General features: G+C 28.8%; 1 protein-coding gene across 2 annotated transcripts in view; it reads right to left on the reverse strand.

Moving 5' to 3' along the window:
- Positions 1-18,370, reverse strand: part of LOC113378704 — a 291,296-nt gene that overhangs the window by 130,490 nt on the left and 142,436 nt on the right. Inside the window, exon 1 of one of the 2 annotated variants that reach the window (XM_026619265.1) lies at positions 8,027-8,118. The exons of the other annotated variant lie outside the window; for it this stretch is intronic. The gene's annotated coding sequence lies outside the window, so the exon portion shown is untranslated. Of the gene's footprint in view, positions 1-8,026; positions 8,119-18,370 lie in introns of those variants that run through there. 2 annotated transcript variants of the gene reach the window in all.

Genomic DNA, 18,370 nt, shown 5'->3' on the forward strand with positions numbered 1-18,370 from the left:
TGCACGGATTTACACCCTAGTCGGGCCTAAAGAAGTTTTACTTCAAAAACTGTTGCAACAAGTAATTAATGCTCATGGCTTCAGCAAAGGAACTGTCCTTGTATTTTCTTAAATTAATTTTTTTGGAATATGTTTTGATTAAAAATTTTTCAAAATCAATTTCGAATATGAATTCGTTATTAAAAATATTTTCATTTACTACATGTACAAATGTATGGTATTTAAAATTGCTAATAAGTGGTTCGAATATTTCGTAGAATCCGTAAACTGTTTAGTTATTACCTTGCCGCTTGCTGTGTAAGTAAAAGCAAATAGAAGTATCGCCTTTCTGCTCTGTAAACTTAGAAATTAAAACAGAAATAACATCATCAATTTCCCTAGCGTTAGCGTTTTCTGCGGCTAATTTTGCTCTATCATGTAGCCTGGTTAAAATTGCACTCCGAATAATTTCGTTGTGTACATATGTTGTATTTGCTCCATCAGAATACTTCTATTTGTATAACTCTTGATATAAGTGAATGTAATTATGATAGATCACCTCTTTCATGAGGAATGGTGATAGTAGGCATATTTTCATTTCACATTACATTTATTTCCACATTCAATATTTCATAATTATTACCACATTCCATAAAACATATTCAAATACGCAGAATAGAAATTCAATGGAAATGACTGTAAATTAATTAGAATTCAAATGGTATATGAAAAAATCATATTAATTGAATTGAAAAAAAAAACAATGATCATTTTAAGAATATTTTGCGTTTGATTGGTTTGACGGTCTGCCCCGTTGTTCATGGAAAATTTGTTCTGAATTCAATTTACTAATTAATAAAGTTTTCTTGATTGTTAATGCTTATATTATTCCACTACTTATTGTTGATATATAAATTACTTAGCGTCGAGAAATTATTTAAGAATTTATTACTTTCCACTAATGATGGAAAAGGAAAGCATTTTGTTCTTCCTTGTATTGAAGGTACAATTATATACAAACTTAATTCACCACGCATTTAAATTATTCAAAAGGAAAATAATTTTCTTTTCTATAGATAAGTTCACGGTACCAGCTTTTGTTATACATAAATTTTATAATATTGTCTGGAAATTTTTATTGTAATTTTGCTGTGGTGTGACCGCACAAATTATATCCAAATATTAGTTGACACTTTTGGGAAGTTTAAGACTACATTATAAATGATTTTCAAGTTAATTTTTTCATCTATTAACTAAACTTTAAATGTATTCGCCCAAAAATCCGATATGCTAATTTCATGTTTTCTCGACGTTCTAAGTCATCCTGAATCGAATGATTTAAAACATTTTTTTATGATTTTGATGAGAATTTGTATGACGACAGAGTTCGTAGCCGAAGTAACATGTTGAAATATTACTTATAATCTATTATATATATATATATATATATATATATATATATATATATATGTATGTATATATGATTGAATTATAAAAATTCTTTAAAATCCAGAATTTCTCTGGGCGCTTAAGCGTTTCTAATCAGAATATATGACAAAGCATACATACGTTCCGTGTTTCACAGGTGGCTATTGATTACAGTTGATGTCTACACTTGAATAAAATACATTTTTAAAACACGAAATAAAAGAAATGAATTGTATTACACAAATTAATTTAATTTATACAGTTACAGATATTATAAATATGTTTGAAAGACAACAATTGGAATGATGATTTTTAGTGAAAGCGAACAATTTATTTTCGAAATAAACAATTGAACATTTTATTAAATAGAGAATGCTATAAATTATTGATGATTAAGTTGATGCAACTTGCTTTAAAATAAAATTTAACTTTCAAATTGATAAAATAAATAAAGTCGATATATATGTAGTCAAAGGTATTTTAGAAGGGAGCAGTAAAGAAGAAAAATGCAGATGATTGACGACTTATGCGCAGAATCTTCCTGATCACATGGAACCAGAAGTTTGGAAAAAAATACATAAAAAATGTGTGAAAAAGTAAAATAAGTAATAGTGGTAGTGGGAATGATAGACACCGAAGGGTAGGTAAAGCAATTATTTATTTGTGATGGCTCTCACACCATGGACCTGCCTTCGGGCAAACTACCCGAAATATATATATATATATATATATATATTTATATATATATATAGACATAATTACATACTATTTAATTGAAAATATTAATTAGAATAAAATAAATGCATAATTTAAGTTTAAAATACATAATGAGTAATCCTTTAATAACAAGCTTTGTCCTAAGACTTGATCAAGCACATTTTAATCAAAAATGTCTTTTCGAGCAATAGGTATATCGCATCGTATTAGGTATGGATTTTGAACAAAACCTAAATATTATTTTATCCTCAGCCTCAAGTCAGACTCGCTATTTATAATCTGGGCTTTAACGTATTATAAGCAATGATCGGACCCGTGCAATGGTGCAACGTAAGCCGCAGATACAGAAAATGATTTACAGACGGTTGTTCCTGAACAAGCTCCCATGTTGTACATGTTATATAGAAACGAACATTGGAAAATACTACAGGTAATTATATCCGACGAATGTTATTTCATTTTATCAAAATGAAACTTAGCAGAAAAATTCAACTTCAGCGCCCGAGGTTATGCTGGAACAATATCATGACTTTTATATATGTACATTCTTGTACCCTCCACGAAAGCAAATAAATTATATAGGTAAAAGAAGAATACAAAGTAACTAATCGAAAACAAGATAAATTCAAAATACATTTTTATGATACTCATCTATCAATATCCTGCATGTAAATAAATAATTTTAGTATAAAAGAAAATATAATATTATATAAATCGAATTTATATACACGAATATTAAATAAATTCGTGTTAGTGTGAGACTTACAATGACTTTTCTACTGAAATATTTTTTATTTAGACTCCGGTAAACTATACAAAGTATTTAAAATTACAACTAGTCATTAATTAGCCTATTAATAGATTTTATTTAATAATATTTGTGTAATAATTTACGGAAGATTACATCGAGATACACCTCATATTTTAACGTAAATAAGTATAAAGAATGTCATTGTTGTATAATAATTAAAAATTAAAATAAAAGCCATTATATTTGTACTAGATTCGTACAAAACGTCTTATAAATTAAGATCTTTTACATGACAATCAAGAATCAAACCGTTCATATCTCTCTTTTTAATAAGCAACAGTTAAATGAAAAAATCAATACACAAATACTAGTTATACTTTAGGAGCCATAATATCGTATTATTAACTTCCCGTAAGGTAAGTTATAGTAATGGGCCAAAAATAGAAAATGAAAATTTTTTCATATCTTCACGTTTTAGAGATTTCTGAACATTTTGGCATACCACAGAAAAAATGGATGTGTGTGTGTGTTTTGAGTGTCCGCATTTTTTCGTTCACGTTTTCGGGCGCGCATATCAACCGATTTGAATGGTTCAAAACACATTCGATCCTAGTGCTGATTAGTTTTTGACAAAGGCAGGTCCAGCCGTTTCGAAGATACGGAGCAAAGAGTGCAAAAAATAGAAATCGTGTTTTTGAGAGAACGGAGCATCCGATTTGAATTATCCAAAAAACATTCAATTCGTAATGATGGAGAAAAGTAGTGTTTAGTTTTTGGCAAAGACAGGTCTAGCCGTTTTGGAAATACCGAGCTAAAAGTGCAAAAAATAACAGTTTTTGAGAGAACTAAGCATCCGATGTGAGTGATTCAAAAACCTTTCTGCTTGTTTTGACAAAATAATTGCTTTCGGGAAAAAAAATCCAAAAAACATTTTTTGTATACCGGAAATAATTAATATTTTACTTTAATTCTAGTTAAAATTCTAAAGCTCACTTGTATACTTTAAATAAATAACTTTAACTTTGTAATTCAGTTTATATAATTCTTATAAATATTAGATAATGTTACAGTATTTATAATAATCAATTTGAAAACATGTAATATTCCTCGAACACTTTGTTAAGGTACGGGAAGTACTAGCAATTTGACTTAAGGCATGATGCCATACACAACTAGGTTTTGAATATTGATGATAAATATATCGTTATATAATAAAAGCTAACAAACTTGCCGAGACAAATTATTATAAACTACTTATCTAATATGAAAAGACTTACTACTGAGTAACTTTTTAGAATTAATGTTAAATGCTCAAATATCCTCAAGATTACGAAATATCCTTTTTATTGTGTAAAGACAGATTGTGATTAATAAAAAGAAATAAATGAGTAAAAATTTTTACCTGCTATTTTTTAAAAAATATTGGAAGAATAATGTCCGCCAATTGTGAGAGCATTATTATCCTGAGAAAATATCTTGAAATCAGTAATCATTAACCAGTTAATAACTGTGGCGTAACTCATTGACTGTGAACACAGTTTTGCGCAGAATTCAGGTAAAAAGTTGTTTTTGGGGTGAAATGCCACTTACAACTATTTATTTTATACTGGCATACTCTCAAAGTATTCTTAACATCTTGAAATTCGAGAAAATGTATTTTATACTTTTCTAAAATTAGAATTTATATAACTCATAGTCAAAGTTTTATAAGCATGAGTAAATACAAAATTTTGCTACTTTTACCTGACGAGTATATTCACATTTAAATGGTTAATCACAGTTAAATGGTTAAGTATAAGGTAATAATTTACCGTACATAATCAAATCTACATGTTCTATACATTGTATTTATAGAGAGAGCAACCCAATGGTTGACCACCATCCATTTATGTAGAGATTATACCAAAATTCGACAGAAATGCTCGTAAAAGGCCATTTTCACCAGAAAATATATTTAAAATCTATAATCTCAAGTGAAAATCAGACATCATACTGCTTGATACTGGACGAGGCTGGGATCAAAGCAAAAAAAAGTGTTTGTTACTTCACCTTCTTCATCACTACCGTGAGTGGTGTTGCAGAGTAGCTTTATACATTATACATTAGGTATATGAAATATTCCTGAATAGGTATTTAATATAAAATTCCTGAATATATATGTAAAAAATATTCCTGACGTGCCCAATAGACCAATTGAAGTAAATGACTGAGTAATAATGTATGTTTTGAAATAATGTTTTATTAATAAATTCTTTAATATTTATGTAATAATTTACGGAAGATTACGTTGAGATACACCTCATATTTTAACGTAAATAAGTATAAAGAATGAGCGTGTCAGTTTTCACAAGGTCGTAAAGTACTCTGGAGCACGGTGTGAGTACGTACCATGTTGGCACGTCAAAAGCATGCCTTAAGATCTTCAGGGTAACTAATTAAAACAAGGAGTTTGTAAAACTTTCTACTTAACCAGAGCAGTATGTAAGCCGAGAACAAGATACTGGCATAGAGTGAATTCAAGAAATAGTTAAATAGCAAGTAATATTTAATATTAAATAAACTTGATGTGACCATTTAAATTTAAAATTAGAATTATAAGGCAATAGCCAAGTTAACTACTTAAAATCATGAATTTTATCCAACACTGAATCTTAAATTATCAATTAAAGTTTGATCAATTTATCAAGCCTATGTAGTGTGAGAATGACAAACAATTATTTATTCATAAATAAGCCGTGATCAAATAATAGTAGTTCAATTGCTCGAAAATATTTTAAATTACTTCTTTCCTTTCGCTAGTAAAAAATCAGCTTATTAACTTTCTTATTTAAAGGCTATCTAATATACTAGTACTTACTTAAATAAATACTACTGTACTTACTTAAATAAAATACTACTGTACTTAAATTTTCTATTTGAAAAAAGAAACAAATTGAATAACAGAAAATAATGAGAAATTAAAATAGTTTTTAAACTATTTTTTAGTAAAATTTTAAAGTAAAATCGCTTACTTTCATGTATATTTTATAACTAAATATGAAAATAGGATAATTAAACGTCCATATGATAAAGCTAAGATTTGGCGAAATATTTATAATAGTTTATAGGTTCCTATATAAACTTTCCTATTTCCTGTACGTTTTGGAATTATATAGAAATTTATACCTGTTCTGAAATGGACAACAAGTAAAATTGAAGAAAACAAAAAGATTTTACAAAATAATCTGATCACATTAAAAAATTGACACATTTTATTGCAACATAATTTCTAATAATTAATAAAATTTAATATAGAAAATTATATTCGAACTCATAATGATCACAATTATATGAATCCAAGTTCAGAGGTTTACATTGCATTTTCATTAATTTTGAACAAATATAATAAAAAATCTACCGGATATTTTTTCTTATTCATTACTTATTCAAATGTGTTCATATTTCTGAAAAAAAGTATAGCGTTTCTGCGCTAAAGTGATTATTTCGGATTATATTCAGTAATTACGTGAATCATTATATATGCATAATCTTCAAACTTTACTCTGTACAAGGATAATGTATTTGCATGACTAATTATTTTTTCGTGATCTACGTAGATATTTTATGTTAAAAATGTAAAAAGTTTGATACTAAATATATTCACCGTTATGCCAGTTCTGTTTTATATATAATATTGATAACATGCCATGCCTGTATATCTTTTATTTTAAATTAGTCATTTTAGCTTGAACCAATACAAGTCTATTGGTCAATATTCATTAATTAATTGAACGTTGCACATGCATTTAATATTTTTTTAAAACTTATTTTTGTAAGATTATTGAGTTGCTGTGATAATTTCTTATAAACTCCGTTTTTTGTTTTTTATAGATGGTATTTATTGAAGTAAAACTTTTTTAGGCGCGACTAGGGTTTAAATCCGTACAAATGCAACAGAAGTGCGTTATGGCAAGGTCGAGTGGCAATGATTCATCATTCGCTCTCGATGATATCATTTTTATACAGATCGATTCTGACTGGTCGTCGTATTTGTGCGAGGCTTCTTTGTATGCGTGATTTTGTACGTGCGTACGTCACCGAAAGTCATTAAATTTTAAGTTTAAATATTAGTACAAATCTTGAGTTAATAAAAATGTCTGGATTGGAAGAATATTTTATAAAGAATTATAGTGCAAATAATAAAGCAAATGAAAAATTTGTGCCGTGTAAGAAACGTATGTTCATTGAAGTAATTTGTAGTATTCGTGGTTACTATATACTTTTGAGGTTAAAAATGGAAGTGATTTCTGATTCAGATCGAGTCACCTACGAGCAAACCCGCATTTAAATATGCATTTCAAATATTCTGTGGTCATATCTTATCGTTTTTTAGAAATGTACTTGTTGTCATCGACCTTGGCAGTGTAAAAAAAGTTCAAATTAACCTTTAATTATTACATTTTTGTATTTATGCATTTAATTCTTGTAGTTGAGCTGTAAGTTAGTAGGCAAAAACGTTTACTACCAAATGCTGGATGCGATCGAACCCTACCTCGACCCGTTTCATATCAAGCAGTTTAATATCAGATTTTTACTTCACCTCAAATATGATCTAAAGTAAAAATTGTTTTGCTTAAAATTTATGCTTATCACATATGTAGCATATAACACAATAGTGATTTGCCCTTTCAAAAGTACCTTGGTTAAGATGTAGGAGAGACTGGATACGGTTGTACCTTTTTTTTATTAATAATAATTTAGTTAATTTACCAGTTAACTGAAAGAAAAGTAAAATAAATGGCAATTTGAACATTTGGATATACTGAAATACTGTCTTTAAATTTGATGGATTTGTCATAAAATCAAATCACACAACGAGAAGGTAAGCCATCATACAATAAAAAATCCCGAGGGACGATTGTGAAACTTTTGACTCTTTAAACGCAATGCAGTCTACAGATCATGTTAATGTAAGGTACTGACTGAAAGCAATAAAAGAAACAATAAACAAAATCTTTCTCCCTTTGAACCCTATCATCAGTACAGTTTAGCTGTAATGACGACTGTCACTTCGTACCCTGGCACAATCGTACCCAGTCTCCCATACAACAGAACAGCGTTGATTTGTTCACGGTTAAAATATTAAAAATGATAATAAATTTCATAGCTCACCTTTTTGACTCCTACACTATTTTATCGATTCTCCCAAAAACTTTTCAGAAATGTTTATCCTAACACGTTTACGTACACACACTAACACAGACACACGTTTTTAATATATTAACAAATTTTACGTAACTTTTGCCTAGGTAATCATAAACTCTTGAAGAGAATATAATAATATTAATAATAATAATATTAATTAATGCTTTTTGTTAAGCGTTCTACACTATATCAACTTCAAGAACACAACCTCGAAATAGCACAGGCGTCAAAAAATAATTTCAACAATCTGTTATCATTTATGACACACACCTGAAGTCGAACTACAAATCAATTCGGATGTTTGTGCCATCTATAGATTAGTTCATATGGTCTAAAACGCGCGCTTTTTGACAGTTCTTGACTACCAATTTATGCCCTTATTCAACCGGCAACATATTTTTTTTTATTATTCAACAATATATTTACAACTGTCCTACATAGACATTATGTAAATCTTTTGGCAATTATATATAAAAAATGACATCGATATATAAATAGTGAAAAATACACAGTTGCATTTTTCCTTTAAAAGAAGTAGTATAATGTGACACGAGTAATTACAAGCTAATTAAATCACTAAATATTTTTGTTTTGAGTCTTAACCGGCAACACAATATAATAATTTTATCCCAAAACTGTTGAAGTTATTAAAATAAAAAAATAGTAAATCTTTTCTTATTGCTTGAAACCCAATCATTTCTTATCGCGAACTTCAAATACAGAAAAATTATATCCAAAACTCACAATATTACATGCAGAAACTCACATTCGTTCTGCGAAATATTGCAGAACTGGGATACGCATTACTTATTCATTGGTTGAAAGTCAACTGGTTTGTTCCATTTTTGCGAAGTAAACAAAGAAGTAAAGTGCTATTTGCGACGCCCTAAGAGATATTAGGCTGTTGCCATACACAGGAAATTTTAGAAAGAAACGTATCTGGCGTGAATATAATACAGGACCATTATGTTAGAAAATGTATCTAAAAAAAAGATTTAGAAGATTGATAAATTTCACTCCCAGAAAGGTAGAAATACTTTTGTCTGAGGTGATTACACACTTCAGTATTTTTAAATATCATTTATTTTTATGGTTTTCATCACTTCTTTTTTCATAATTTATTTACATATTTTTAGATAATAGTATCGATTATTGTGCTGTCATTATTTGTGTTACCCAGTGATTACTATAGTTGTAGTAACTTCAAACATATTTTTGATCAGTGCTAGTTTTATTTCAATAATATAATGAAAAACGTAATGGCTGATAATTTTGTAAGAAATGATATTAATAATATTTATCATAATAGTTAATTTACTTGAAATATTATCTGTGATAGTTTTATTTCAATAATATAATGGCAATTATTTAGCTGATAATTTTGTAAGAAATGATAATAATAATATTTCCCGTGTGAAATAAATGTACATAAAATCAAATCCACCTGTTAAAATCGGTTTATATATTATATGGCCAATGTGAGGCACGTAAAATATGACATATGACATATGACATTTGATCAATCGGAAGAGTCCGCGATTGTCGTCGGCAATGTTGGCTCAGACATGTTACGTCACATATCCATCTACGTTTGAGCACTATATACAACGAAAAACATATGAGGACCAGCAGTCCATAAAGTGTAATGTCTATGGTTTTTCACTAAATAATGTTTTTTAAAGGTTTTAAAGTTGTTTCACACTTTACAAAAACCCAAAGTGGGCTATGAAGCTTCTACTTTATTTACATAATAAAAAAAAACAAGTAACATAATGTACAAGTAAATGATAAGTATGTAGTATATAAACTAATTAGAGATAATTAAAAAAAATAAGGAAAAAGCTATTTTTTCGATCAAGGTTTAATGATATACAAGTATATTTGGTATTGTATGCGTATTGTTCACTCTGATTATCCTCAATTCAAATCCTCAATCGTAAAGCCCACAGTTTGTCATTATTTCAGCGTAAGAATTTCCAAAAAAAAGTATGTAATTTGTAATCTACTTTAACGCGTGAAAATAATTATATCACACATATATGATTTGTCATTATTTTGATTATGATTAGTGAATATTGACATCAAGAAATTTAAATGAAATTACCTATAATAAAAAATTATGAATAAACTGCAACAAGTTCATAGCGTATATTTATTGTTTATAAAGTCATAGGCAACTCATAGGTTTCGATAATTTGATCTTTTCCCTCACACAACCAAATCTAGGCGGTTCGTTTCGAAACCTTTACATTACAAAGTAATACATTATTAATGGCACAAAAGACGTTAATGGAGTCTGGTTTTAGAGAATTAACTTTAACAGTATTTGTACATAGCCCTAGGCCTGAGTTAAGCGTATCAGTTAGGGCAACTAGATTTGGCGATTTTAGAAGATACTATGCTATTGGCTGCAGAAAGAACGCATTCAGAAGAGTTCGTTTTTTTCTTCAATTATGAGTAAGAGAAGAAAATGGTATAGACGGTTCGATAAACGTTGTAGAAACTTCATTCTGCAGAAAATGTGGGATTTCAGTTCCAGACGGATGATTAATATGGACTACTAACATAGGCAATATCAGGAAACATCGTCGTCGTAATACAAAACCAGCTAATGCAAGTGATTGAGCATATTTCGTCAAATTTGTATAACGTGATCGTCTCTAAAATCAAAACTAAGATAAGCATACGCATAATTGATTGTGAAAGTGAGTCTGTTATTGAACAAAATAATTGCACCTTCTTGTATTAGCATTGCAAATTGGGAATAGTTAGTAAGTGTTTTAGACGAACGTGTGTATACATAAAGTTCAATATTATTAAGATTGAAACTTGATGAATTTGACCTAGAATTTAAGTTCAAAATTTCACACAATGCCTATTTTAATACGAAATCGTTCAAGCTGTGTAGTAAACCAAAATAAATACAAATCTAAAACTAGTAGTGTGTATGGCATTGTGCCTTAAGGAAAATTGCTGGAACTTTCCATACCGTAACAAAATGTTCTAGCAATATTAATTGTTTTCAAATAGATTATTATAAATATTGTAACATTGTCTAATATTTATAAGAATTATATAAACTGAACTGCATAGTTGAAATTATTTGGTCAGAATTAAAATTAAAATCTGATTTATTTTCAATGTGCAAAAAAACATTTTTTTTTTAACTAAAAATTTGAAAAAAAAATTGAAACAAAAATTTTTTTTTCAAAAGCAATTATTTTGTTAAAAAGGCAGAAAGTTTCTTGAATCATTCAAATCGAACGCTTAGTTCTCTCAAAAACTGTCATTTTTGCACATTTAGCTCTGTATCTCCAAAACCGCTGGACCTGCCTTTGGCAAAAACTAATTACCTCTTATCCCAATAATTACAAATCTAATGTTTTTTAGATCATTAAAATCAGATACTCCGTTCTCTCAAAAATTCGATTTGTGTTTGCTGCACTCTTTGTTCCGTATCTCCGTAACGGCTGGACCTGCCTTTCGAAAACTAATCAGCACATCTCCCTATCAATATGAATCAAATGTTTTTTGAAACATTTAAATTGGTTGATCCGCGCGCCCGAAAACGTGAACGAAAAATGCAGACACACAAAACACACCCACACAATCAATTTTTTCTGAGGTATGCCAAAATGTTCAGAAACCTCTGAAACGTGAAGATATATAAAAATTTTCATTTTCGATTTTTTTGCGATTACTATATCTTGCCCTACGGGAAGTTAATAAAAGTCAGCTGAAGAAAACGCCTGGATCTTCACCACTAATTTGTTTATAAACTTTTATTCCGAAACAAATGCGTTACCGCAAATTCCGAATTTGCGGCATCAGAATCATTTCTGTACGAACTTTTACATTATTAACGTTAACGCGAGCAATTAAAAGCCACAAATGCTGATATTAACGATGAATTACTACCAACGATTTATAACTTTTAAATCTGTTTATTTTTCTCATTCAGTTGGAGTTTATCCAGTTTATCATTAGTTAACGTATTTGCTAAATTAATTAAGAAAACAAAGTGGTAAAATATAAGTTTCTTGTATATGTGCGTGATGGTCGCCTAACAAAACTCACCCAGACCGCAATCTGGGTATCTTTTTAACACTTTTGACAGCGACGGTATTGCACATTAAATTATGAATTAATTACTTTGGGAGACCACATTACATTGCAGATTATAATAGAAATTTTAATGAGGTAAAAAATTTCATGATAAGCAAATTTCAGCGAGGGTTTTGTTTTATGTATAACGTGTTATGACACGTAATCTTAATTATCTTTGTAAATTATTCTTGACTTAAACAGCGTCTATGAGTTGTCTTCTCATTAATTAAAGAAGTATCAAAATTTAAGGGTGAGCACATATGGAATTAGATAATATATGACATGCATATAGTATATATTCATTAAATATTTAAGCCGATTTTATGAGATCTTCAAAGTTAAAATTAATCGGAATAGTTTTATTTTTTGCTTGAAACATATGATTTTAAACAAATTTAATATGACAGCAATGTCACTTGTCACGAGCGCAGTATATTTATTTGTAATTAAAACGGAAAAAAATACTGGTAATTAAAACGAAGAAAATTTTTCTCGGAAAATTCTTAAATATAATATAAAACAATTCTTTATTATATTGTGTACAGAGTAATTTCGAATTGTAATTCTTTGAAATGTATACGCATTGTATATATGTATATGAGACTATACAAACACACACAAATGTGTATATATATATATATATATATATATATATATATATTGACTCCTAAAAATCTCATATCACAATATTTGAAAATATTAATATCTGAAATCCGGCAACCGATTTTAATAAAAATTTTTATGAATACATTTGTGGCGTAACATTTGCGACCAAATGAATAGAAAATACAAATTTAAAATACTCGGCATTGATTTTCAAAGTAACTATTCTGTCATTATTTATAAAAAATAATCATCAGCATTCCAATTGAATATATTTCGAAAATATTCGGAATTTTAAAATTTTGCTTACGATTTTTTTTACATACTTTTTACTATGGGCAAAAAGGTTTACCGCTGATATCTTAAATGCAAAGTTAAGAATTTTTTAACAACATTATTTGAAAGTAGAGGGAAAAAGATTAACTAGCCACCACCTTGATTCTTACGACGTCGATATCGGAAGATAAACGGTAATGTTTGAAAATCAATTTAGACGAAATACCCAATCAAGAATATATACAGTGTTCTGTGTAAAAAATGTACCCATAAAATTTATATTTTTCTCTGGTTGAATAATGCAGCTATTATTTCGTAAAATCCCTTTAAAATTAAAAATAAGACATTGGAGCTGCTGGCCCCCTACTGTCTCATTTTACCCCGCCTTTGGAAAAAAAGGACAAAGTAACAAATTTTTGAAAAACAGCAAAAAAGCACCTTTCTAGAATGATGCATTAGCTAGTAGTTTTACTGACAATGGGCATAGTCAGATAGTTGTTTATTTGACATGTGTATTTGTTATGATATTATTAGGTTGGTTGTTACAAAATAATTGATCAAAGTCAAATTGGACCTTTGTGTCTCGCCCTGCCCTATATTAAAATTAAATCTTCCCCATACTTATAAAATTTTTGAGTTTTTAACCTATTTTAAATTTTGTAAATTAATAATTAATATTTTGTATAATAATTAATAAAAACATTTGTGAATTCTGCCAGTAACTTTCAAATTCCTTTATATGTTTACATATTTCATTCAGAATATCTTTAAAACGACTGAAATATGCTCAAGTTAGTAAGTAAATATTAATTTAATTTAAGTAGGTACAATAATTATTATAACTGTGGTAATATTCGACGTTTCATTTATTGTTATTCATAACAAACTTTTTATTGTATCAATTGTAAATTGAGAGATGTGAAACAATAAATGATATTTCAGTACTGATGCTTTTATTTAAATATTACTACTCAAAATGTTATTTTAATTTTGGTCTGTAATATAATATTTCAGTAAGATTGAATAATAGATTATAACAAAGTAACCAATTCTGACGGTATTCATTTACAAATGCGTTTATGTACTGCCGGTCCCTTGTCGATTCTTTTTCGATATATACACACATCGATTTTTATGTGATACACACACTCGTTATATATATATATATATATATATATATATACACACACACATATACCTCTCGTGTGCTGTTTGCGATTTTGTATTCCCCAGGGAGCATACAAATGTGAGATATTGAAACAAAACATTTATAAGTGCGCTAACAAATCTGAAGGCGCAGCCGGCATAAGAAATTCCTTCCTTGTACGTCTGTATTCCGTTTGCCGGTTTTATGTGCGGTGATTTTGGAATTAAGGAAAAAGGACGAGGCGTAGATTTCGTACGAGATTTTACAGGTGAGTTAACTTACATCGTAGTCCGACGCCCACAGCTCAGCTAACCGGGAGGCTAACAGGGAGGAATCGGTTACTCCCTTCGCCTTACTCTCACCCCCGTCGGTTTGCTCGCAGCGAGAAGAAATAATAATCCTAGAGATAACATCGTGCAATATCACATCGCGGCGCGAACGATACGCCCGTTTTCAGTAAACACGGTCTATTTAATATCTCTTACTTTCTCTTTTATTTGCAATTTGTCGTAAGCAGGTGTAATGCTCAGTTTCTGCGTTTACATTAACATCCATCAAAGATTATGCTGCAAATTACAATTAGAGAACGGGCCGTATAATTTCAGCGGTGCGGCGCCTGTTTGCTCAAGCAATATGTGTCGGCAAGGTACAACTGTGAAAAATATAATAAGCATATTTCTTTTGATGAAAATAAAAATTAAAACTTGCTATTAAAAATATGTTAAAAACAATGTAACAGGGGTAAGTAGTAACATGCGTTTTTCAATAGGATCTTAAACTATATTAAAATATTTTTTATCTCGATTAGACATGTGAACTGTCCTGCATAATATTGTCCACTGTCTCATAGCTTTTTAACTTAAATGACTATTGAGTATTCACTTAAGGGATCTATTATATATTCCAGAAGATTACAGCAGTAATGTTTAAACAATATGTTTGCAAATTAATGCTGAATTATACAAAAAAACTCAATAGATCATTTAATTGAAACTCAATAGTAATATATGGTAAAAAAGGGCCAGAAAACGACAGAAATTATAAGGTTATGAAGAAGAATTACTAGATCGAAGATTGTCGTTTTTTTATTTTTTTTTTATAATTTTTTCCCCATTTAATCCCCAAATTCAACTTTAGGTTCGTAATTAGAAAACATGCCTCACATCTAATACAGACAATTTTTTGAAAGAAATTGATTAGTTATAAAGAAGCTTAAATAATATTTTTCATGACAAACATAAAATAATATAATATGAAGTAAAGAACTAAGTAAAAATCAATATTTTATTAAGATTTTTATTAAGTAATGTACAGTTACTAACTCAAAGCAATTAATTTACAATAAAATTGAAATGTTACATATTATAAAAACTTAAAATTTGTAAAAAAAAATAAAATTGGAATAAAAAAGAACAAAATTAAAAAAAATAAAAGACAAGCTCAGCTTTAAAATCAACGCTACCCAAAAGAAAAGCAAAGTTTTCATTGAAATACGCAAACAAAATTTCCATTGCATATTTTTTTCATTTTTATGTTTAAAATTAGCAAATAATACTATTAGGCGAAAACAGAAATAAGAATTTAAAAAAAGTTGAAAGTACTTCATTCGCATTTGTGAAAATTATGATTTAATTATATTATTAATATCTACGACAATCACACCACGTGCTCATATTTGTATATTGTGATCGGGGTTAATTCAACTAAAACAAAATTAATGACGTTTACATTGGCCAATGTTTTGTAACCACAAGATGAATTTCCTAGAATTGTAATTCGCTTTAAACCATTTACTGAGTGGTAAATTTATAATCAAGTTAGCAAAGAAATGTTAATTTAATTTTAGTAGGTACAATAATTATTATAACTGTGGTAATATTCAAAGTTCTACTTATTGTTAATCATTACAAACTTATTGTATCATATGTGTGTATGTATGACAGATGTAAAACAATAAATGATATTTCAGAATTGATGTTTTCATTTATATATTACTATTCAAAATGTTGTTGTCTATTGTGATAGGGGATAATTTAACTAAAACAAAATTAACAACGTTCGTTTACATTGGCCAATGTTTTGTAACCACGAGATGAATTTCCTAGAATTGTAATTCGCTTTGAACCATCCACTGAGTGGTAAATTTATAATCATATATGTTAAACTTGTTGCAAGCTGGAGTGATAAGAGCACTCAAATAATCTGAACAACGCCCCACAAAGTGCAGAAACACTACCGCAAAATGCCGGATAATTTTCCATGAAATTACATTTTATTAAAACCAAAGACATAGTACAAAGACTGAAGTAAAATTTATTTTTACGAATTAAAGAAACAGAAATATTTTATTAGAAAAATAGTTGGAATAATTGTATACGCAATGAATAAATAATTGTCATTAACGTATGTAGATTATTCATAACATTTAGTAAAGAAGCATTTGCCTAAACCATAACCCTAGCAGTAAGTATAGTTACATATATATATATATATATATATATATATATATATATATATATGCGCATGTGTTTATGTATATCTATGTATCTACGTATTTGTGATCGTTTTCATATCTACGTATGAAAATAAAGCGTAGGAGTGTATTTGATCAGTGTATATTCACACGAGCCACGCTTTATCCTAATGACACCATTTAGGCTCAAATTGAAATTCTATCGCCTTCAGCCTTTGCGGTGTACCCGATATCTGAAAGAGTTGGGTCGAATAAATAAAACCGATAGAAGATCCATATACTCTGGGGCGCCGCACAATGTACAAGAACGCTCCACCGTAAAACGTCGCATGCAAAGGAGCTGATAAGAAGCACGGATAAGAATTTTTCAGCGTCTTATCACCTTCGAAATTATTTGCTATAGTATGTAATTATTAGACCTCGACAAACGGGCTGAGTGACCGCTGAACCCTAAGCTCATCATAAATTCTATTACCGGAGTTTTACGAGTTTGCGTCCCATTCTACGGAAAGGTCCACCGCCGTAACACTGAGGGAAAGACTAGCCATGAGGTCAATATGATTATATAAATAATAATTAGCGTTTTATTTGGTTCTTACATGAAATATGTTGCACACTGATCATATATACCTCAATAAATAAAATATTGATATTGTGCCAATTAGAATTGGATTATGACAATACCGGAATAAGATTTTACTCAAATCAACTTGTGTTCGTCCTGTTCTAATTTATGTATAATTCAAATTCTGATTTAGATGAAGATAAAAATGTATAATTATAACATATTAATAACAAATCTGTATTTTAGACTCGGAATAAATTCACATTACTTTCTACAATATTAATAAAATTACATTTTATATTTCATTATATTATCTTATATTTAATGTGAGTAGTAGCATGATGTTAACAGTTGCAACAAACGCAAATATTGCATGAATTTTCATTTTATAACACCAAGCAAAAAGTATAGGCAATAGTTGATTATGTATAAACAGCAATAAAAAAATTGTAATCAATAAATATAATTTCTATAATTGTTACGAACTTATATTTCGCGAATTTCCATTTAACGCCCTGTTTAGGTTTGTTCTGTAATATAAACACGCTTTCAATCGCCTAACGTTTTGGAATATTATTTTATATGTCTGCTTTCGTGATACATGAATGTTTGGTTATATTATATAGTAAACTAATTCGAAAACGTATTTAAATGCATATTGATTCGGTTTGCTGATCTATGTTGGGATGTTTATTTTATTGAGTCAATTTGTATTCATTTAATTTAAACTTATTGAGTTTAGTAAATAATTTTAAATGGTTTCCAATATATTAAGCGATGCAGGACAGTTTTTTTTAAGAGCTGATAATATGAATATAAAATAATCTCGTTCTGTTGTTCAACAATATTATTCTAATAAATGGATCACATCTAAATTTCTAATAATAAATTTTGGATTGGTCTAAATGCAGTTAATCTGATTTGACAGATAGTAACAATATAGTATAGTAATATTTTTTACAAAACCTGCAGGTGATTTGCCTTAACAAAATACGAATACCAATATTAATTTCAATAATGCGTTTGAATTTGTTTGTTACAGATCATACAGAAGCTTTTATTCGAATTGGTTCGAATTGTGGTTTCGGGGGTTATCTTGATTTGAATCATTCAAATGAGAAAAATCTTGATTCGGCACAA

This window comes from Ctenocephalides felis, unplaced genomic scaffold (genome assembly GCF_003426905.1).
Source record: "Ctenocephalides felis isolate EL2017-DRISC unplaced genomic scaffold, ASM342690v1 CF-g0.4_SCAFFOLD_01886, whole genome shotgun sequence".
Taxonomy (NCBI): domain Eukaryota; kingdom Metazoa; phylum Arthropoda; class Insecta; order Siphonaptera; family Pulicidae; genus Ctenocephalides; species Ctenocephalides felis.